This window comes from Dendrobates tinctorius, unplaced genomic scaffold (genome assembly GCF_039654945.1).
Source record: "Dendrobates tinctorius isolate UK_male_01 unplaced genomic scaffold, ASM3965494v1 ptg000013l, whole genome shotgun sequence".
NCBI lineage: Eukaryota > Metazoa > Chordata > Amphibia > Anura > Dendrobatidae > Dendrobates > Dendrobates tinctorius.
Window position 1 is genome coordinate 2,276,040 of NW_027361681.1, and position 22,901 is coordinate 2,298,940.

At 47.6% G+C, this 22,901-nt stretch overlaps 1 protein-coding gene across 4 annotated transcripts in view; it reads left to right on the forward strand.

Annotated features, from left to right (window-relative positions):
- The window catches only part of LOC141068060 (multidrug and toxin extrusion protein 1-like), a 234,623-nt gene that overhangs the window by 143,472 nt on the left and 68,250 nt on the right, over positions 1-22,901 (forward strand). The window contains exon 2 of one of the 4 annotated variants that reach the window (XM_073558273.1): positions 2,638-2,699. The exons of the other annotated variants lie outside the window; for them this stretch is intronic. The gene's annotated coding sequence lies outside the window, so the exon portion shown is untranslated. The remainder of the gene's footprint in view (positions 1-2,637; positions 2,700-22,901) is intronic. 4 annotated transcript variants of the gene reach the window in all.

Consider the following 22,901-nt stretch of genomic DNA (forward strand, 5'->3'; position numbering starts at 1 on the left):
CTCCACTCAGCCAGTCATCATCATCAGCCTCAGGTGTTTGATAGTCAGGCTCACTACCTTTCTTTACCAGAAGAGGGAGTTCCTCGGGCCTCAGTAATGAAGGGGAAAATGAACTCACAACAGACTCCTCTATGCGCGGTAAGGGGTATGCATCTTTGTGAGTAATTTTGGTAAGCTGTCTGTAATCTACACACATGCGCATTGTACCATCTTTCTTTTTGACTAAAACCAGGGGAGCTACCCAAGGACTATAGCTATCCCTGATTACCCCTGCTTGTTTCATTTCTCTTAGCATACCTTTTGAACACTGATAATGAACTCGAGGTACAGGACGATACCTACCTTTCTTTGATAGGTGGGTGATCTCCTGTGGGGATGTTATGTTGAAACCCTTTTACCTGCCCAAAATCCAAGGGATGCTTACTGAAAACCCTCTCGTATTCTTGTACCACTCGCTGCACTCCATTTTTCTGATGTACAGGAGTGGAGTCGGTGCCAACATCTATCTTTTGGAACCACTCCTCCGTCTGAACAGAAGAGTCATTGCCATCCGTCGCTTCTGACGGATCCAAGGGTTCTACAGCCTGAATATCGTTGTTCCAGACTGTGAATAGTTTGGCTACGGTTGCATAACGGGGCAAGCAAACTTCCTCCTCTTCACAGTTCAGAACACGTACCAGGACCCTGCCCCTTTTAACATCAACAAGTCCCCTGGCTGTCATCACAGTAGGTCTGCTATCTGAGTAGACTGGTTCAAGGAGGGCTTGGCAGTCCCATCCTCTGATGCCTATGGCTACTCTGCACCAGATGAGGGTCTCACTCCTAGGGGGAAGCATGGAGTAGGGATCACTCACCCTTACACTACCAATCTCTCCACCAGTTAACACCACCTGCTGTTGCTGCACAAGGGCCTTGGTATCTTTATTGAGGGCATGCTGTTCTTTGTATGGGGCTGACTCGGCTATGTCTTTCAAAATGGTAATGACCTCACTTAAACAATTTTCAATCACATTTGTGCCCAATGTTATGATAGGTTGACACTCTGCTTTGTCTACCTCTACCACCACAAGTCCTTGAGCTTTGAGCTCCACCTTCCCCACTTTAATGACAACCTCCTTGTACCCCACCTGTGTCAGAGGTTGACCATTACATGCTATTAATGACAAGTCACCATCAAGAAGTTAGGTGAAATCAGCATCAGTCCAATATCTCTGGTACAGTGTGTAAGGCATTGTGGTTACCTGTGATCCAGTGTCCAAGAGGGCGGTGAAGGGGATACCATCCACTACCACGGGTATAAGTGGACGTCCTCCAACATACCTGTTTCTCCAGTTAGTTGGACCAGATTGTCTTACTCCTGGGGGTTGGTCCTCGGCCCCAGGGGTCGCCCATTTAAAGGACATTCCCTTTCAATATGATCAACCTTATGGCACCGTCTGCAGATGGGTTTCCCAGAAGAGTCAAATCGGTCCGTTGTTCTCCTGCCATTGCGAGTCAGTCGTCGCTGATGTTGCGGCATCCTCTTTGGCTGTCGCCATGGGAGATCATCCGGGCTTGATGCTAATTGGATCCGCTCTGTTGGGTAACAAGTCTGGAGAGTCTGAACAGTTTTACATAGAGCAGCCATATTTTTAGTCAGTTCCTGTACTTGCAGCCGTAAATCTGCAGTAGAATCATCAACTGGAATCTGCACATGCTGTACTGTAGGCACCTGGGGTGAGGATACTGCCCCCTGGTGGTATGTAACTGCTGGATGTTTAACTGGCTCAGTGCAGACATGGGTAGATTCTCTTAAGATATGGATGGATCATCCTTAAACTGAACAAAGTCCATATCAGGGTTCTGCAATGACATCATGTGCAGTTGAGCCTTACTAGAGTCAGACAAAAGACCTTTAATGAACTGCTCTTTCAATATTTTGTTCTCATCTCTTAAGGCCCGTCACACACAGCGATATCGCCAGTGAGATCGCTGATTTTGTGACGCCACAGTGATCTCGCCAGCGATCTCGCTGTGTGTGATATGTATCAGCAACCGACCCCCCTGCCGGGTATCGCTGATCGTGCAGGATCGTCCTTTGATCGTTGGTCTCCCGCTGGCCAGAGCGCATCACTGCATGTGGCAGCGGGAGAGTAACCATCAGCGATGCTGCACCAGCGTGCAGGCTGGTTTCCAATCTAAACAGCGGGTATCTAGGAGCCGCGCGGCTCTTAGAAACCCACTGTTTACCTTGGAAACCAGGGTGCAGGCTGGTTACCAAGGTAAACAATGGGTATCTAAGAGCCGCGCGGCTCTTAGAAACCCGCTGTTTACATTGGATACCAGCTTACTCGCTGGTTCTGATCGCTGGTGAGTCTGTCTATGTGACAGGTCACCAGTGATAAGCTAACTATGTCCCAGCAATCCCATCCACGTCGGATCGTTGGTGGGATCGCTGGGACATTGTTACATGTAACGAGGCCCTTACACTGGCTGGATCAATTTGTTTAATGGCCTGCAGCGCCTCCTGCAGGTTAAGGGCATAGTCTCAAACAGTGTCCTGTGGTTATTGTCTGCAGCTGAAAAATCACATCTTTATTTCTGAAGCAGTACTGGTGTCAAAAGTATCCTTTAATTTAGCAAAAATTTCTTTTACAGTCTTTTTATCAGTTGCTGGCCAACATTAAACTTCTCTCTGAGCAGCGCCACTGAGCTGACTTGTAAGTATATTGACTTTCTGCTCTTCTGACATAGGGTAAATTTCAAACATGCTGCGCAGCTTCTCTTTGAAGTCACTTAAGGTGTGCGATTCGCCAGTGTACTGTGGCAGCCATGTTGCACCTGGTAAATAAGGCATGGTGAGAGGCAATATGGGAGCTGTAGCTGCTGCAACCTGAGTGTCGCCGAGATTAGACATCTTCCCCCCTAGTTAACCCTTCCAGGGGTGCGACTCACCGCTTCAGTTGCTGCAGGTCATTGCTCCTGTAGGACTTTAGGCACGCACAGAATCCTGTTCGAATTCTGTTCGTGACACCAAAATGACGCGCCCAGGGGCTGTGGGATACTCGGTACCGGGCCGGTCGTCTTAAAGGAATATGTCACAGTGGCAGTGACCCAGTCCGTGGCCCCAGGCGGTCATGTAAAAGGGGTAGAATTGAATGGGAATAAAGTTTATGTAGTGATACGTGACGCCAGTTGGAGTGGTCGACTGTAGTATAGGCGGCACTGCAGGATGATTCCTGGGGGACTAGTTGGTGAGGCAGTGTAGATGTTTAACCCTCTCCAACCAGGGCTGACCCCCAGAGATTGTGATGGAAGTAGAAGGCACGAAGTAATAAGGCAGGAGACAAGGAAAGTCACTTTTTCATTTACTGTAGTTCAGGTGCAGTTCAGAGGAGATATTACAACTCTCACCAGGTTACAGTCTGCTCTGCAGAATGGGAGTTATCCTTCTCTCTGCTGTGACTCGGTGTAAGCTTCCTGCTATTCTAATCCCTTAAGGGACCAAGGCTTCCCAGAGTTTGGAACTTCTAGTACAGCCTCTACTCACTGTTTTCCTCCTCTGGCAACTTGCAGCTTGGATCCTGCGTGAAGCTCCTGTTCCTTCTTGCACAATCCCTCACTGATCCTAATTTGCTGCTGTCTTCCCGGGGAAAACACTGCGCTGTTGGTTGTATAAACTCACACAATATCTCAGCTTACCACCCTGCTCTGAAAGCATGAATGGCCTAGGGGCTGACTACCTGAATCTTATTAGCTTTACTGCTGGAGGGAGCACATGGCATGGCTTCCAAGAGCGTCCTCCATTCTCTCCTTCTTCACCACTGAAAACAACAACATTCGACTCCTCCCCCTCTCTGTTAAGGCATGTCTGCAAAGCTCTAAGCTTCAGACAAGTAAGGGAGTGAGGTAAATTGTGTGTGTGTGTGTGTTGTGGTCTCTAGCAGAGAAAGCATAACTCCCATTGCTCACAAAACACATACAAAACAGTACATATTTAACCCTTTTGTGGCGATAAAGACGCAGGGCACCACATCAGCATTCAGAAGCGAGATTGGGCAGTAGCTAGCACACTGAATAGGATCTTTCACCTCCTTGTGGATAATCGATATATGTGCCTCTAGCGTTTGTTTGGTGGGGACATTTCCACTCAGATAGGAATTAAATAAATGTATTAGCTGAGGTTGTAAAGAGTTAATAAGTGTTTTTTGTAGTAAATAATTGGAAGGCCATCTGGACCAGGGGATTTCCCATTGGGAATAGTTTTCAACTTGTCCATTATTTCTTGTGGAGAAATTTGAGAAGTTTATTTTGTTATATCTTCAGAATAAAGCGATGCAAAAACAATTATTTTTTCTATAAAATAGTTTTTATTGTGAAAAAGTGGCAAAACGTAAAAAAAATATATAAATGTGGTATCACTGCAATCGTACTGTCCTGAAGAATAAAGCTGCCTTATTAATTTTACTACCCGTCATTAAAAAAAATAAATAAATAAATTTCCAGAATTCCTGGTGTTTTGTTTTATCAACCAATCTCTACCTTTGATGCAAATCTTTTAAATAAATGAGCGCTCTATATTTTTCTTATGGGAGGTAATTTTGCTACCCCTATTGCCATGAAGATATTTATTTTGCTTACACCTGTGATAAAGCTTTGCTGAATTAATGTTCAAGACATCTTTAGTTTTTTTTTCTCAAATTCAGGAGATCCTTTTGTGCTGCCGAAACTAAGGATTTTTTCGTGTCTTTTCTAATGTGCTGATTTGGTGAAGTAGAGAGGAAAATTCCTTTTCTCTAGACTTTTTTAATGTGAGCGCTTAACACGATCAACTCTCCTCGAATAACTGCTTTATGAGCCTCACATACAGAGTCGGACTGGCCCTGGGCCCAGGCACTGACACCTGCTGGCGTACAGGTCGGCAGCTGCCTAGGGCCCCCACTGCTCCAGGGGTCCCCAGCCAGTGGCGTGTCGCTAATAGCGGCACACCATGCAGCTGCTATGGGGCCCATGAGTGATGGGGTCCCGCTCGATGTCAGCGGAGCAGCAGCGGGTGACAGGAGGCAGGAGTCGGCTGCTGTGGCTAAAGCCTGTCCCTGCTGCTAAAGGGAAATGAATATTCACTCTTCGCCACACCCCCATAGGGGGGGAGAGGAGAATGAATATTCATTTCACTTTAATAGTGGGCAGTGTTAGCTGCAGGCTGCGGCTAACACTCCCCACTATCAGGGTCGGCAGTCCCCAGTGACCCCCAGCCCATGTGAACACTATGGGGCCTGTAAGTCATGACGGTCAGGCACCAGTGCCGCCCCCTAGTGCGCACCGCATTCAAGTGTATCGACATCATAGATTCCGATACAGTTGAAAGCAGTAATGGAGGAGAGAGCGTCATCTGACACTCCCTATCATCATCATTCCCCCTCTGCCTCTGATACAGCAGGTGCGTGATGATGTCACTTCATCACGTACCCGCTATGTGTCAGGCAGACGGAATTGTAGCTGCTGATACCAGAGCAGAGCCAGGATCAGCGGGGGAACGAGGAGGAGAGGTGAGTATTGTGTTTGGTTTATATATAGGTTCACCTTCCAACAAGACAATGACCCTAAGCACACAGCTAAAATTACAAAGGAGTGGCTTCAGAACAACTCTGCGACTATTCTTGACTGGCCCAGCAAGAGCCCTGGCCTAAACCCAATTGAGTATCTCTGGAGAGACCTGAAAATGGCTGTCCACCAACGTTTACCATCCAAACTGACGGAACTGGAGAGGATCTGCAAGGAAGAATGGCAGAGGATCCCCAAATCCAGGTGTGAATAACGTTGCATCATTCGCAAGAAGACTCATGGCTGTACTAGCTCAAAAGGGTGCTTCTACTTAATACTGAGCAAAGGGTTTGAATACTTATGACCATGTGATATTTCAGTTTTTCTTTGCAAAAATTTCTACATTTCTGTTTTTTTTCAGTCAAGATGGGGTGCAGAGTGTACATTAAAGAGAAAAAAATGAACTTTTTTGAATTTACCAAATGGCTGCAATGAACCAAAGAGTGAAAACTTTAAAGGGGTCTGGGCCTTTCAGGACCCAATATGGAAGCAAAATATTTCTGTAGTGATTTTCTTTAGAGTTTCTGGAGCATATGATTCTGGGACCCTCTTTAATCTTAGATTTTTGCGCCTGCTCTTATTCTCTTGATCTTCTGTGGCCAGCATAGCAGAGTTCATTTGGTATTTTTGTTTGTCCATTTGGTCTCTTTCAAGGTTTCCGAAAAGTCTAGTACGTCAGTTTGCATAGATTTGAGGGATTCAACCCTGTGACCCACTTGTTTTAGATCTGACCTAAGTCCAGCCAATTCCTGCAGTAGTGGTTGTGTAAGGGAGTGAGATATGCTCTCTTTCTTGCTTCCCTTCCTCGAATTACCCTTCAAATGTTAATATGTACATAATTGATAATGTCCTTGATAAATGCCTGCGGTACTGCTACATAGAAATACAGTCATGGCCAAAAGTATTGACACCCCTGCAATTCTGTCAGTGTAAGCATCGTTCCTATTCTGCTGTGTTCCGGACTTTGCCCTTACTGTTGCCCTTAAGCCTGGCTTCGTTCGGCCATACTGGTTCCTGTGACATCACCGCCTGTTGGTCCCGCCCGCCGGGTTTAAATAGCTTTCCTGGACGTTACTACCTTGCTTGTATATCTCGTTCTGTACCTGATCTGCTAGCTGGGAGTTGCACGCTGTGCTACCTCCTTCCTTCCTGTTGAATCCACCTGGATTACCTGCTGCCTAACTGCCGCTGCCTGGACCTTCTGACGGTGTCGGCCTGAAGGCTCCTTCCAGCCCTGCCTCCACCGCTCACCGCTACTACAGCACTCACGGTATGCGCTGAAGATCTTGACTGCTGTGTGCGTTCCACCTGAGAGACTATCCCTGCTACCTTTGCACATCCAGTATCTATTACCTAGTGACTTTCTCTGCCACTGCACTGTGCCCGAAGATTCCCCTCCCGCAAGGGAGAGGGCTAAGTGACTGTCCTTGCCTGCATTCTTAAGACTGTGTCTGCTTACATCTACATAGTGCTGGTGTACAACTTGCTATCTACTGGACTGAGTTCTGCTGCTGTTACCACTGCTGTCATTATCTGGCTCCGCCAGCACCTGTGCTGTTCTGTGCTGCTTGTTTAATACAAACTACTTTCACGTATACCTGTGTCTGTGACTCTATCATCTAGCCACTGTCTTCATAGAAACCTACTATACATCGTTACAGGATATACAAGCCACCAATATGGAGACCGCAGGTGTAGAGTCCCTGGAGAAACGTGTAAGCAAGCAGCTTGCTTTGATACGGCAGGATGTGGCAGGCATTAGGACCCAGCTGGACACGCTGGAGCAACGTATCGAACACAACGCCGGGGCAGCAGAGGCACAGTTGCAACGACTGGCAAATCGGATTACGGCGCTGGAACAAGCAGCTCCTCTTCAGGGTGATCGTGTTCTGGCGTTGGAGCAAGCGATTCCTATGCAGCTTGATCGGATTGCTGCTCTGGAACAGGCCCCAGCCGCGCAGGTAGCAGGTGTTGCCCGGGATACTACACCGACCTTCCCGAAGCTTCCACCCTTCCGGTTCGCTGGCGAGAGGGATAAATTCCGAGGATTTTTGAACCAGTGCCGGATCTTCTTTGCTGCTCATGCCCCACAGTTCACTACGGAACGCTCCAAAGTTCTGACCATAGTCATGCTGCTGTCTGGTAAGGCGCTCGCGTGGGCCAACCCTTTGATTGAGACCGACGACCCTCTGCTTAACTCTATGGACAATTTCATTGCCGCAATGACGCAGATGTTTGATGACCCGAACCGAGCTAATACTGCTGAGACGACGCTGCTGACCCTTCGGCAGGGGAAGCGTTCGGTGCTGGAGTATGCATTGGACTTTCGTAGATGGGCTTTAGACACCACCTGGAACGGGGCAGCCAAGCAGGCCATCTTCCGCAGGGGATTGTCCACGGCAGTTAAGGATGAACTGGCACGCGGGGACTCGCCCGTGCTTCTTGGGGACTTCATCAACCACTGCATCCGCATTGACAATCGACTCTCTGAGCGCAGACAGGAGCGCTGGTCTGATCTACGGTTTAATAACACTGTTCCGTTCTCTTCTCCCTCCAGAGATGTCACCAGCAGGAGGAATCCCGAGCCCGAGCCCGAACCGATGCAGGTGGATGCCGTACGTAGAAATCCTCCTGATGCCCGCAAGGAGCATCGCTTTAAGGAAAACCTGTGCTTCTACTGCGGGGGGACCGGTCACTTCATCTCCGAGTGTCCAGTCAGGAGACGTAAGACGGCTGCAGCTATCATTGATTGTAACTCCGAGGCGGGGGAGTCCTGCGTCCTAGATCTGAACAATTCGGGGGGCAGAGACAATCAGAGAGACCTGGACTTTGCCGATATGAATTCGCTGGCATCTCTTCCATTGAACGCAGTGGTGATCTCGATGACATCCGTCGTTTCCTCCTTCGCTACTAAGAAGAATTCCCACTATTACCTATCCTTGAGGGTCTGCTTCCAGGGTCGGTGTGTCGAGAGCGCCGCCATGTTGGACTCCGGGGCCAGTGGAAACTTCATGGATATCGCGTTTGCTAGGAAGCATGGAATCAGGGCAGTGAAGAGGGAGTCGTCAGTCTTGATGGAGACAGTAGACGGGTCACCACTTACATCGGGACCGGTAACCATGGAGACTGAGTCGGTGAAGGTATGCATTGGAGAGGACCATGTGGAACATTTGTCCTTTTTACTAATATCTTCTCCTCACTTTCCTATTATCCTGGGGTTACCTTGGCTCCAGGTTCAGAATCCTCGCATCAACTGGGAGACCAGGGAAGTGCAGTTCCCTCCAAGTTCTAACAGCAACCCCGCTATTCCTAAGGTCGCTGCTATCCCCAAGGTAGTAGCTACGACTGAGGGACAATTACCAATGGAGTATCAGGATCTGGCAGAGGTATGTGATAAGAAGAGGGCAGATATGTTACCTCCCCACCGGCCTTATGATTGCCCGATAGAACTGATATCTGGGGCGGAGATCCCATTCGGGCGTATTTACCCTTTGTCTGGTCCTGAATTAAAGGCCTTGAAGGATTTCATCGACGAGAATCTCGCCAAGGGCTTCATCCGACCGTCTACTTCTCCTGCGGGTGCACCAATCTTCTTCGTGAAGAAAAAGGATGGGGGTCTGCGTCCTTGCATGGACTACCGTGATTTAAACAAGGTAACGGTCATGAATCGGCACCCGCTACCCTTAATCTCTGAACTACTGGAGAGGGTGAAGCAGGCTAAGATATTCACCAAACTGGATCTTCGGGGAGCCTACAATCTCGTGAGAATTCGGTCTGGAGATGAGTGGAAGACGGCCTTCCGCTGCCGTTATGGACACTTCGAATCACGGGTCATGCCGTTCGGACTACGAAATGCTCCTGCAACCTTTCAGCATTTTGTTAATGACATTTTCCGAGATGTGCTTGATGTATTTATGGTTGTGTATCTCGATGACATTTTAATCTTTTCCAGTGATCTCGAGGAACATCGGCTCCACGTGAGGACAGTGCTGCAACGCCTGCTGCATAACCATCTTTACATCAAGTTGGAGAAATGCGAGTTCCACAGGGCAACAGTGCAGTTCCTCGGTTATGTCATCTCTCCACAGGGTCTCCAGATGGACGATCAAAAGACCAGAGCGATCCAGGAGTGGCCAGCGCCAGGATCGGTGAAAGAAGTTCAGAGGTTTGTGGGATTCGCCAACTTCTATAGGCGCTTCATCCGTAACTTCTCTGAGATTGTGGCTCCCATCACCCAACTGACCAAGAAGGGGGTACCGTTCCGGTGGACTCCGCAAGCCCAGGAGGCGTTCACACGGCTGAAGGACAAATTTGTGTCGGCTCCCATCTTAAGACATCCAGACCCAGACCTGAGCTTTACTCTTGAGGTGGACGCATCGGATGTCGCCATCGGCGCAGTGTTGTCACAGAGAGGAGGTGAGAAGGCAGTTCTTCATCCTTGTGCCTTTCTTTCTCAGAAGCTATCCCCGGCGCAGAAGAACTATGACGTAGGGAACAAGGAGTTACTGGCGATTGTGACGGCATTCAAGGAGTGGAGACACTTGCTGCTGGGGTCCTCAACTCCGATTACAGTTCTTACCGACCACCGAAACTTGGAATTCATGCAGTCCGTAAGATGTTTGAACCCACGTCAGGCACGTTGGAGCTTGTTTCTAAACCAATTCAACTTCATCATCTCCTACAGGTCGGGGGCACGGAATGGTAAGGCAGATGCGCTATCTAGGATTGCTGCTCCTGAGGAAGTGATTAAGTCGTCTCCTAGTACTGTTGTGTCTCCCGCTCATTTCATCTCTGCAATCCATCATCAGGATCTTCTGTCTGAGATCAAAGCAGCATACGTAGCAGATCCGTTGCTAAGGCAACCTACCCCCGAAGTAAGCCTAAATTACAATGGAGGAGTGTGGTTACAGGAGAATCGGCTGTATGTACCAGAGGTGACAAGACTTGAAGTCCTCCGACTGATTCATGATTCTAAGATTGGGGGACATCGTGGAATAACAAAGACCCAAGAGTTCCTGGCTCGGTACTTCTGGTGGCCTTCGTACCGGAAGGACGTGGAGGGATACGTGTCATCCTGCGAGGTATGTGCTCGGTTCAAGACGCCTCGTGCGTCGCCTTCCGGGTTGTTACAACCCTTGCCTATACCATCTCGTCCCTGGAGATCCATCTCAATGGACTTTATTGTTGAACTACCGATCTCCAAGGGTAAGAACACCATTCTAGTGGTCGTGGACCGCCTCACTAAGGCAGCACACTTTATCCCTTGCGCTGGATTACCCACAGCAAAACAGACTGCAGACTTGTTGATTCAAGAGGTGGTCCGTCTGCACGGAGTCCCGGATGAGGTGATCTCGGATCGTGGGGTGCAGTTCACGTCTAGGTTCTGGAGGTGTTTCTGCGCGGCTCTGGATATTAGAGTAAGTCTGTCTTCGGCTTACCATCCACAGACTAATGGACAGACGGAACGTACGAATCAGACCCTGGAGCAGTACCTCCGTTGCTACTTAAGTCATCTGCAGGACGATTGGGTAGATCTGCTTCCCCTGGCAGAGTTCACATATAACAACTCGCAGCACTCCTCGACTAAGCAGTCACCGTTCTTTGCTAATCAGGGTTACCACCCAAGCATCTTGCCGCAGTTCCCCAAGGAGGCTGCAGTGCCTGCTGTGTCTGACCATCTTTCTTTCTTACAGCAGAATTTGGAAGCTCTGAAGACCACCTTGACGACTGCGCAGGAAAGGTATAAGAGAGCAGCAGATCGTACCAGGAGGCCGGCTCCGGTGTATAGGGTGGGAGATACGGTCTGGTTGTCTACCAAGAATCTGAGGGTGAGGGCACCGACTGTCAAGCTGGGGCAGAAGTTTGTAGGGCCATACAAGATCGTGGCTCTAGTGAATTCGGTAGCGGTGCGTCTGAAATTACCCCCTGCCTGGAAGGTTCACCCGGTGTTCCATGTTTCACTACTAAAGCCAGTTGTACCAAATTCTTTCCCAGGGCGTACTTCCTCTCCTCCAGCTCCAGTGCTCGTTGATGGACATGAACAATATGTCGTGGAGAAGATTCTGGATTCACGGATCTTCAGAAGGAAATTGCAATACCTGGTCAAGTGGCAAGGATACTCTGTCGAGGAGAATTCCTGGGAACCGGTGGAGAATATCTGTGCTCCGCGGCTGCTGGAGCAGTTTCATCTAAGGTACCCGGACAAGCCTGGTCGAAGATTGTCCGGAGGACATTCTTTAAGGGGGGAATAATGTAAGCATCGTTCCTATTCTGCTGTGTTCCGGACTTTGCCCTTACTGTTGCCCTTAAGCCTGGCTTCGTTCGGCCATACTGGTTCCTGTGACATCACCGCCTGTTGGTCCCGCCCGCCGGGTTTAAATAGCTTTCCTGGACGTTACTACCTTGCTTGTATATCTCGTTCTGTACCTGATCTGCTAGCTGGGAGTTGCACGCTGTGCTACCTCCTTCCTTCCTGCTGAATCCACCTGGATTACCTGCTGCCTAACTGCCGCTGCCTGGACCTTCTGACGGTGTCGGCCTGAAGGCTCCTTCCAGCCCTGCCTCCACCGCTCACCGCTACTACAGCACTCACGGTATGCGCTGAAGATCTTGACTGCTGTGTGCGTTCCACCTGAGAGACTATCCCTGCTACCTTTGCACATCCAGTATCTATTACCTAGTGACTTTCTCTGCCACTGCACTGTGCCCGAAGATTCCCCTCCCGCAAGGGAGAGGGCTAAGTGACTGTCCTTGCCTGCATTCTTAAGACTGTGTCTGCTTACATCTACATAGTGCTGGTGTACAACTTGCTATCTACTGGACTGAGTTCTGCTGCTGTTACCACTGCTGTCATTATCTGGCTCCGCCAGCACCTGTGCTGTTCTGTGCTGCTTGTTTAATACAAACTACTTTCACGTATACCTGTGTCTGTGACTCTATCATCTAGCCACTGTCTTCATAGAAACCTACTATACATCGTTACAGTCAGATAATACTCAGTTTCTTCCTGAAAATGATTGCAAACACAAATTCTTTGGTATTATTATCTTCATTTAATTTGTCTTAAATGAAAAAACACAAAAAGAATTGTCCTAAAGCCAAATTGGATATAATTCCACACCAAACATAACAAAGAGGGTGGACAAAAGTATTGGCACTGTTCGAAAAATCATGTGATGCTTCTCTAATTTGTGTAATTAACAGCACCTATAACTTACCTGTGGCACCTAACAGGTGTTGGCAATAACTAAATCACACTTGCAGCCAGTTGACATGGATTAAAGTTGACTCAACCTCTGTCCTGTGTCCTTGTGTGTACCACATTGAGCATGGAGAAAAGAAAGAAGACCAAAGAACTGTCTGAGGACTTGAGAAACCAAATTGTGAGGAAGCATGAGCAATATCAAGGCTACAAGTCCATCTCCAAAGACCTGAATGTTCCTGTGTCTACCGTGCGCAGTGTCATCAAGAAGTTTAAAGCCCATGGCACTGTGGCTAACCTCTCTAGATGTGGCCAGAAAAGAAAAATTGACAAGAGATTTCAATGCAAGATTGTGCGGATGTTGGATAAAGAACCTCCACTAACATCCAAACACGTTCAAGCTGCCCTGCAGTCCGAGGGTACAACGGTGTCAACCCATACTATCCGTCGGCATCTGAATGAAAAGGGACTGTATGGTAGGAGACCCAGGAAGACTCCACTTCTTACCCCGAGACATAAAAAAGCCAGGCTGGAGTTTGCCAAAACTTACCTGAAAAAGCCTAAAACATTTTGGAAGAATGTTCTCTGGTCAGATGAGACAAAAGTAGAGCTTTTAGGGCAAAAGCATCAACATAGAGTTTACAGGAGAAAAAAGAGGCATTCAAAGAAAAGTACACGGTCCCTACAGTCAAACATGGCGGAGGTTCCCTGATGTTTTGGGGTTGCTTTGCTGCCTCTGGCACTGGACTGCTTGACCGTGTGCATGGCTTTATGGAGTCAGAAGACTACCAACAAATTTTGCAGCATAATTTAGGGCCCAGTGTGAGAAAGCTGGGTCTACCTCAGAGGTCATGGGTCTTCCAGCAGGACAATAACCCAAAACACACTTCAAAAAGCACTAGAAAATGGTTTGAGAGAAAGCACTGGAGACTTCTAAGGTGGCCAGCAATGAGTCCAGACCTGAATCCCATAGAACACCTGTGGAGAAATCTAAAAATGGCAGTTTGGAGAAGGCACCCTTCAAATATCAGGGACCTGGAGCAGTTTGCCAAAGAAGAATGGTCTAAAATTCCAGCAGAGCATTGTAAGAAACTCATTGATGGTTACCGGAAGCAGTTGGTCGCAGTTATTTTGGCTAAAGGTTGTGCAACCAAGTATTAGGCTGAGGGTGGCAATACTTTTGTCCGGCCCATTTTTGGAGTTTTGTGTGAAATGATCAATGTTTTGCTTTTTGCTTCATTCTCTTTTGTGTTTTTTCATTCAAGACAAATTAAATGAAGATAATAATACCAAAGAATTTGTGTTTGCAATCATTTTCAGGAAGAAACTGAATATTATCTGACAGAATTGCAGGGGTGTCAATACTTTTGGCCATGACTGTATGTATTATCGCTCATCTCTTATGGTATTGCCACAAGTATGTTTGAGTTACCATTATGTAAAGGACTGTTTTAGGGTATGTGCACAGGTTGCGGATTCTGCTGCGGTCCTCAGACGGCACAAATTAGAATGCCGCTGAAAACACTTTTTCGGCAATTACTAGCTACTTCCCTTTTCTTTTCAATACATCATGTCATGCTACAGCTTAAAGAAAAAAACTGTTCTTGCAAAACCACATACTATGTCTGTTCTAAAGACTGGAGAAAAGTGATTAAAACTTTAAAAACTTTGCAACCTCTTTTAACCTGCTTAAAAGGGAAAAAAACAAGAATATTTAGTGAATAACCCAACGCCGGTAAAAATTCTCTTTTTAACAAAAACTGAAAAAAGAAGTGAAAACTAAAACCTAAAAAAACTGATAAAATGTCACAAAAAGTGGAGAAAACCTAAAATAAATAAAAAGGGAAAATGATTTTTTAAAGATTTTAAAACCAAAAAAAGTTGATAAAATCAAAAAGTATATAGTATATAAACTTTAAAAGAACCACTTAAAAAACACAATAAATTCAGGGAAAAAAACCGAGGAGAAAAAAGAAAAGGGAAAAAACAAAAGGTACAAATCAAGAAGTTGGTAAACCTTGGAGAAAAAAAACACTCCAAAAAGAAAAATAAAAATCGGTACAACTTCCAAAAATAAAAGGGTTAATTCAGAATGCAGGCACCCAACTTCCTCTTTTTATGCCTGCGTCTCTGTAAAATCTGAGAACAATGTAAGGGGAGGGGGGCTATTGCCCAAAAAAACTCAACTTTCCCAAAACTTCTAACACTGCAGTAACAAAAGCCTCTACCAAAAAATGCAAAATAAAACATAAAATAGGGAAAAGCAGAGTCCAAACTTTAACAATATGAAATATATATATATATATCAGGGGCACACCCTGCAGGCAAAAGAGGAAGTTTACAATAAAAAAAGGCAAAACTCTTTCTGCTTCAGATCTTTGCGGAAACCTGCAATGAATTCACATATAGACGTCCGGGGAGAGAGATCGAAAGCCCTTCTGTGACACGTCAAACAGCTGCTGACAACCGGCAACTGCCAATCACCCGTGGCGCTTTGGTTGGCACCGGGATGTATCACCCTCCGTCTGCTGGGAGACGGGAGCCGTGATATCCCACTAGATTATCACCCCTCCGTGTGCACCCGGGGACCGTGGTAATCTCTCCAGTGATCAGTCTGTGATATCTCTCCAGTCTGCCAGCCTCCGCTTGATGCGGGGACGTGTGACAGCCGAGGGATTCGTAGGTGATACCTCCTTGAAGCTGACGCCTCCGTGTATGTGTGCGGGGACCGTGACAGCTCTTTCAGAGGAATTCACCCGTGATATCCCGTCTAAGTCAAAACCTCCACGTGGTGCGGGGACGTGATTTGACTTAGAGAGACTCAGTCTTGTTATCGGTGTCTCAGCAGCCACAAATCAAGTCACAGTCTCCACCAACTCTCTCACCCGGATCTCAAACACACAGGATCACAGTAGACACTTAGCTTATCCCAGGGTTTGGATTTGCGCGTGGACTTTTTTAACACTACCTGGGTTTGGTGACCACACTGACCGGCTAGAGTTGCTGACCCGGACTGGGCACAGGGAACATTCAGGTAAGATAACTAGATTTTCTTACCTTACTTATGGAGTTGTGCAAATCTCCGTTCCCATGAGCCAAGACATTGGCCGGCACCTCTGTCCTCTCCGGTCAGCAGGATCCCCGTGCGTTTTCGTCCACGGCCCCACGTTGGGCGCCAATTGATGTGGATTTTTTGGTTGGGTGAATTTACCCCTGTGTGTACTGTGGCCTGTCCTGATTAGACAGAGTCTTATTGAGCGCTCAAGGAAGGAAAGACGCCACACATGGTTAGCAGCAGTACCTTCCAGCAGAACTCTGGAAGCTTTATTCATATTCATGGTCTTTTATCAGTTCGTATAAAGGAGTGGTTACTCATTAACATAAAGGCTTTACTTCTTATCTAATTGATCAGTTTGAATACATGAACATATATGGGTGTCCGACCTGGGGTTACTTAGACACCACATGATTTACTGTCCGGAGTCTTGCACTCTTCAGCAAGTCTCCAATATTGGCTGGACCATCTGGCCTTGCTTCCTCATTCCCTATGTCTGCTAGATATTTCTCAAGTCACAAGACAATGAGATGATTGGGTAGCAGGTTATTTCCACCAACTAGTTATAAGGTTCAAACTGTGAATATGTATCTGTGTGCAGTATATAAGAGTATATAGCAGTATATAGCCTATAGCAGGCAAGTGAGATCTAGATGAAATACATATATATTTCCATAACAATAGTAGGTCCATGCAAGGTATCCACATGAAGGGAGCTATTCATAAGGTGACACAATGTAACACCCGCAACCCCATTAAAATCCATGCATACAAAATCCACTGATGCATGCTAACAGTATAACAAGGGAATAAAGAGTGTATAAGGGGCTGGGAAAAGAGCTAGTTTCTCACCAGGTACTGTGGCGCCATACTGGGCGCACCCCGACGTGCATTTCGCTGCTGTCTGCCTCGCTTTCACAAGGGAGCAGTATTATAGTAGTTATTGTTACGGTTCTGCAGCACAGGACTAGGGTAGGAGGGGGGAAAACTGACCCTGCCCTGCGACTAGGCTGATACTCTACGATGGAGTGGGCGACCCATTCCTTGTGAAAAGACGCACCGACGATCCTAGGTTAATCTCAAGCGAAGACCTATAGATAGGGGGAAGGGGGTCCCTGAAAGATCTAAGGACTGGGTACAAAAACGGGTCACCTCCTAATAGAAAACAAAGAGAAGGCTGCAGAAAAACACTGAAAACAGAAACTAAGACTAGCAGAACCAGAGGTCCCAGAACTGCACTAATTAAACACACAGAAGGCAAAGCAAGGCTCCAAGCCAGACTTTAAGCAAATTAACACTGTTGTCCAGCAAGGAATGGGAGACCGATGCAGGTTAATAAAGGGTGAAACAATCACCTGACCCAAGACAAACTCAGCACCAGGGGAAAAAGACCAGCAGCCAGAACACTACAAGAAATTGGCGGATAGTCACAAACTGAACAGATTCTAACAGTACTTCCCTTTAATGAGGATCCCCCGGATCCTCTAGGCTGAGCCTTATTTGTAAATCTCCTGTGAAAAGCCTTAATTAATCTTGAGGCTGAGACGTCCACAGCTTTTACTCAGGAATTGTCCTCCGGACCGAAACCCTTCCAGGACACGAGATACTGTAAGCCTCCTCTGTGCCACCCGGAATCAAGAATGCGTGAAATCTCAAACTCACAGTCCTCATCAATTGGAGGAGCAGACAGCATAGCCACCTTATCAGGCGTATCACCTTTCTTCAGCAAAGATACATGAAAAACTGAATTAATTTTCCAGGACGATGGAATGTCCAATCTGACTGCTGCCGAGTTGACAATCTGAACCACTTTGAAGGGTCCTACAAACTTAGGCCCCAACTTTTTAGAAGGGATCTTTAAACGCAGATTTCTAGAGGACAACCAAACCATGTCCCCAACAACCAACCTCACCTCCCTTCTTTTCTTGTCAAAATATTTCTTAGACCTCCTATTAGCCTGATTCAGATTATGGCGCACACTGATCCAAACCCTTTCCAAATTTCCAGAAAAACTGTCCTCCTCAGGCACCACTGCCCCAATCCTAGAGAAAGGACCGAAAGATGGATGCTTCCCAGTACAACAAAAAAAAGGAGAACACCCAGCCGAAGAAGACGTATGATTATTGAGAGCAAACTCAGCTAATGGTAGATATTCCGACCACATCTCCTGATTGTCTGCTACAAAACATCTCAAAAACTGCTCAACGTCCTGGTTCTTCCTCTCGGTCTGTCCAATGGACTCTGGATTATAACCCGACGAAAATGACAAATGAACCTTAAGTCTGTCACAAAAAGCAAGCCAAAATCGAGCCACAAACTGTGGTCCCCTATTGGAGACAATGCCCGTGGAGACACCATGAAGTCTGATAATCTCTTTCTCAAATTCCCTGGCAAGTGTCTTAGCACAGGGTAATTTATTGAATGGGACCAGATGACCCATCTTACTAAACCGGTCTACCACAACCCAGATGACAGAAAAACCCTCAGAGACTGGCAGGTCTGTGATAAAATCCATTGCAAGATGCATCCATGGGGAACTAAGAACCTCTAATGGGTACAGCAACCCTGCCACTGGAGTGACGCGCCCCAGAGGCCGTGGGATACTTGGCGCCGGGCCCGTTGACTTCAATGGGAAACGTCACAGTGGCTGAGACCCGGTCCGTGGCCTCAGGCAGTCATGTAAAAGGGGTAGAGTGGAATGGGGATGAAGTTTATGTAGTGATTCGTGACGCCACCTGTGGTATCTGGTCAAGTTGACCAGCGCTGCAGTGTTGCTTCTCTGGGACAGATGTTGTGGTGCAGCAATGATGTTGAAGCTCTCCACAGGTGGAGCTATTGTCCCAGGGCAGTAGAGATGGTTTTGTAGATGGTGAGGTAGTGTAGAAAGGAAGATGTAGCAGTGCTGAGTCATAGGTGCAGGAATAAAGTGGAGGACACAGTGGCATGTAGTTCAAGGGCTTTACTCACAGTGCTGCCGTACGTACAGGCCCGCTTCAGTGCTGAGTCCTCCAGGAAAGGGGTCCAGATAACTTCCAGATAAGATGAAATACACCTTCCCTGCTTTCCCCGTCAGTGTGTTCCTTTCCTGGCCGTCTCCAACTAAATGCTGCTTTTCCGCCTTACACTCCAGCACTTCACAATTATTGTTCTGGGCCAGCAACTGCGAATCCTGTCCAGACAACGCCTCACCGTTTCTGTGATTCTATATAGTCGCCTTTCCAGTCGGACTAATTGTGGTAAGGGCGATGGTCCATAAAGAAACCAAAGCTATTGGCTTGCTAGTGGCACCCAGAGGAATGCGAACTAGGCTAGGGGCTATTCCCTTTGCGACCAGTCTGATTCCTTCCTCCACCTGATGGCGGTCAGCGTGAAACGAGACCCATGGGATATATTTCCAACCGTGTCCCTGGAAGAACCAATCTCTCCTACAGAGAATCTGCAGTTTTAGTCCAAACCGTCTGGCAGTCCGCATACAGCAAGGAGCTGCGTAGACTACGTCCTTCTCCTTCCCTCCCTCTCAGGGGATCTGCTCTCCAACCTCAGACTAGACTCTCCCTTGCTACGCTCCGCCCACCTCCCAACACTCTTCGTGTTCCAAGCAGGGAACCATAAAGGGTGCTCTGCTACACTACTGATGTGTGTGGGAGTGTTGGTCTGCTGGTCGGGTGCATCCACCTTACCTGTTAGTGGGATACCACATCTCTGGGTGAGGTGCAGTACCTCTGTGGCCTCTGGACCCGCAGGGGCACCACATTAGCATGAGAAGCCTTAGATCTGGCGCACACGGTACACTGACGACCCCCAGTTGACGATTTCTCTTAGCCACCCCGGCCACCAGAAATTCCGACCGATCAACTTTCTAGTTTCAGCAATCCCTCGATGACCCGCCAAACAAGACTCATGACATTCCGTAAACAAAGCTCTCCTCAGGGCTTTAGGCACAAATAATTTCCCATACGGAGTGTTGGTTGGTGCTGCATCCTGGGCTTTAAGAATGCTATTTTCCAGCTCAGAACCTAAAGCTGCTACCCCCACCCCTTTCTGCAGAATAGATTCCTCCTTTTCAGTATTAACCGCTGGGGAGAAACTTTGAGACAAAGCATCAGCTTTAACATTCTTTGTCCCATGGATATATGTCACAGAGAAATGGAACCGGGCAAAAAACAATGCCCACCTAGCTTGACGAGCATTTAAAAGTTTAGCAGCATCCAGAAAGATCAGATTCTTATGATCAGTAAAGACTTTTATAGGATGTCTAGCGCCCTCCAAAAAATGTCGCCAATGCTCAAAAGCTTAATAGCCAGCAATTCTCGGTTCCCAACATTGTAGTTGAGATCCGCCTCTGAAAATTTCTTAGAAAAGAATGCACAGGGATGTACCCCATACTCTCCCTCCTGTGACAGAACAGCCCCCACTCCTACTGATGAGGCATCCACCTCTACCAGAAACAGCTTAGTCACGTCTGTCTGGATCAACACAGGAGCAGAGCTAAACTTCTCCTTGAGATGCTCAAATGCCTTAACAGCCTCAGGGGACCATTGGACAGTATTGGCACCCTTCTTTGTCCGATCAGTAAGAGGTTTGGCGATAACAGAAAAATTCTTTATGAATTTTCTGTAATAATTAGCAAACCCCAAGAATCTCTGAATTGACTTCAAGCATTCAGGTCTTGGCCACTCCAATACCGCCTGAACCTTCACCGGGTCCATCTCAAACCCATCACTGGAAACAATGTACCCCAAAAAGCTAATTTTCTGCACTGCAAACTTGCATTTCTCCAGTTTAGCAAAGAGTGCGTTTTCTCTCAGAATCTGCAGAACCTTGCGGACTCTCTGCCAATGCGACTCCAGATCGGGCGAGTAGATCAAAATATCATCCAAATAAACAATAACACTCCTACCGATCAGCGGCCTCAGAATGTCGTTGATGAAATTTTGAAAGAACGCTGGAGCATTTGTAAGGCCGAAAGGCATTACAAGACACTCAAAATGACCTTCTGGGGTATTAAAGGCTGCATTCCATTCATCGCCTTCTTTAATTCGCAGCAAATTATATGCCCCACGGAGATCAATCTTAGAGAACCACTTGGCTCCAACTAATTGGTCAAACAAATCCAGAATTAGCGGCAAGGGGTAAGGATTGTGCACAGTGATCTTGTTAATGTCCCTGAAATCCAAACATGGCCTAAGACCCCATCTTTCTTTTTGACAAAAAAGAATCCCACAGCCACAGGGGACTTGGAGGGTCTTTTATGACCTGCAGCAAGACTAGTCTGAAGGTATTCCTTTAAGGCCTCCCTCTCGTGGATCGTCAGATTAAATAAACTACTCTTAGGGAGATTAGCACCTGGGACGAACTCAATAGCGCAATCGTAATCTCTATGCGGTGGTAGCGCTTGTGAGTCAACTTCAGAAAATACATTCCAGAATTCCTGAATGGCTTCAGGTAGCTCATTTTTCACCACAGCAGCGATGTGTACATCACAACATTTCCCATAACGCCTGTGGTGTGACTGGTGGTCTCGTGGATAATGGGAGGTATGTCACAGGGATGGATGCTCCCTGTGATGCAACCTGGAGTATTTTGTTGTTAGTGCACATGAGCACTAATATGGCGTTTAGTGCACTGGGTCCAGGTTGCGGGTAGCTATGAGAGATGGGAGGGTCTGGCTACCCATATTGCCTCACCTCTGGGTGAGAGTGCTGACTGTACCCTTGTTTTCCTTCAGGACCTGCAGGAGTTTCAGGATCTGCCGTGGGGTCATGACCATGTGACCAGCCCATGTGATCCATACCTCACCTGTGGGTGTGTTTACAGCCCACATAATGGAGGCTGTGTTTAGCACATGGACAGTGAGTGTGAGGGAGTCTGTCAGAGTGTGGACAGACTTCCATGTGTCCAGATGGGACACTACAGAGTAGTCTGTGTTCTTAGGAAGGAGAAGCCCTCCTGTGTGTACAGTTCAAGTCGGAGCCTCCGGGCTGGACACTGCCCTGGCCTGTGTGTGCACAGGGCCTGAGGGAACAAAGCCCAGCTAAGGACTGGTTATGTTGCTTTCGACTGCTGTGAAGGCTGATAATCTTGTTTTGTTTCTGTGAGGTTTATGGAGCTAATAAACTGAATGGACTCTTTTTATCCCTGAGTGTGCCAGTGTTTACCTCCAAGACCGGCAACGTGAGTAATCCCCGTCCACAGACAGTGTGGAACGTTACAATTGGTGGAGAATGCGGGCAATGGTCCAAGAAGCACATGTGGACTGCTGGCGATTCTGAGCAAGGAGAGCATACGGTCTGACAACCGTGAGTAATACTGACCGGGGTCAGTGAGAGCTATTTTTGGGATACCTCTGCGAATAAGAGGGATTCGCGAACCTGCGTGGCCAACAGGTAACGGAACAGAGTCCATGTTATGCTGACCGGGGTCAGAAAGACTGTGTATTGATATTTGAGGGATACTTCTGTGGAGAAGAGGTACCCAGGAACCTGTGTGGCCGACACCAGCAGGTAACGGACAGGAGTCCGTGTTGTACTGTCCGGGGTGAATGAGAGACTGTGGTTGTGTTTTATTTTTTTCTCTATAAAGTTGAAGGTGTTTGCTGTGACTCGGCGGGGTCACAAAGTTTTTTTTTTCTCTCAAGTCAGCTTGCTGTGACTCAGTGGGGTTACGAAGATGACAAGCATCTGGCTGTAACTCGGCAGGGTTATGAAGCTTGCGGTGGATCGGCGGGTCCACGAAGTCTGCGGTGCAGAGTTGTGCAGAGACTTGCGGGAGCTGCAGTTGCAAGTTGCAGCAAGAGGTTCTGCAGCAGCAGGAGCTGCAGTGGCAGCAGCAGCGGCGGCTTGTGAGCGTCAGCCGGAGGTGCTGGTGGTTTGTGGCTACAGCCGGAGCTGTGGTAGTGCCAGTAGGAGCTGGTGAGGTGCTATAAGGACATTAGAGGTCCAGAACGAGCGACCTATTAAAGGGGCAGTACAAGCCCAGAAAGACCTAAGTGTACGTTGGTACTGTTGGGGCAGATAGACTGCTGTGTACAGGCCTCTAGAGAGGACATGGGGAAATCCCGAA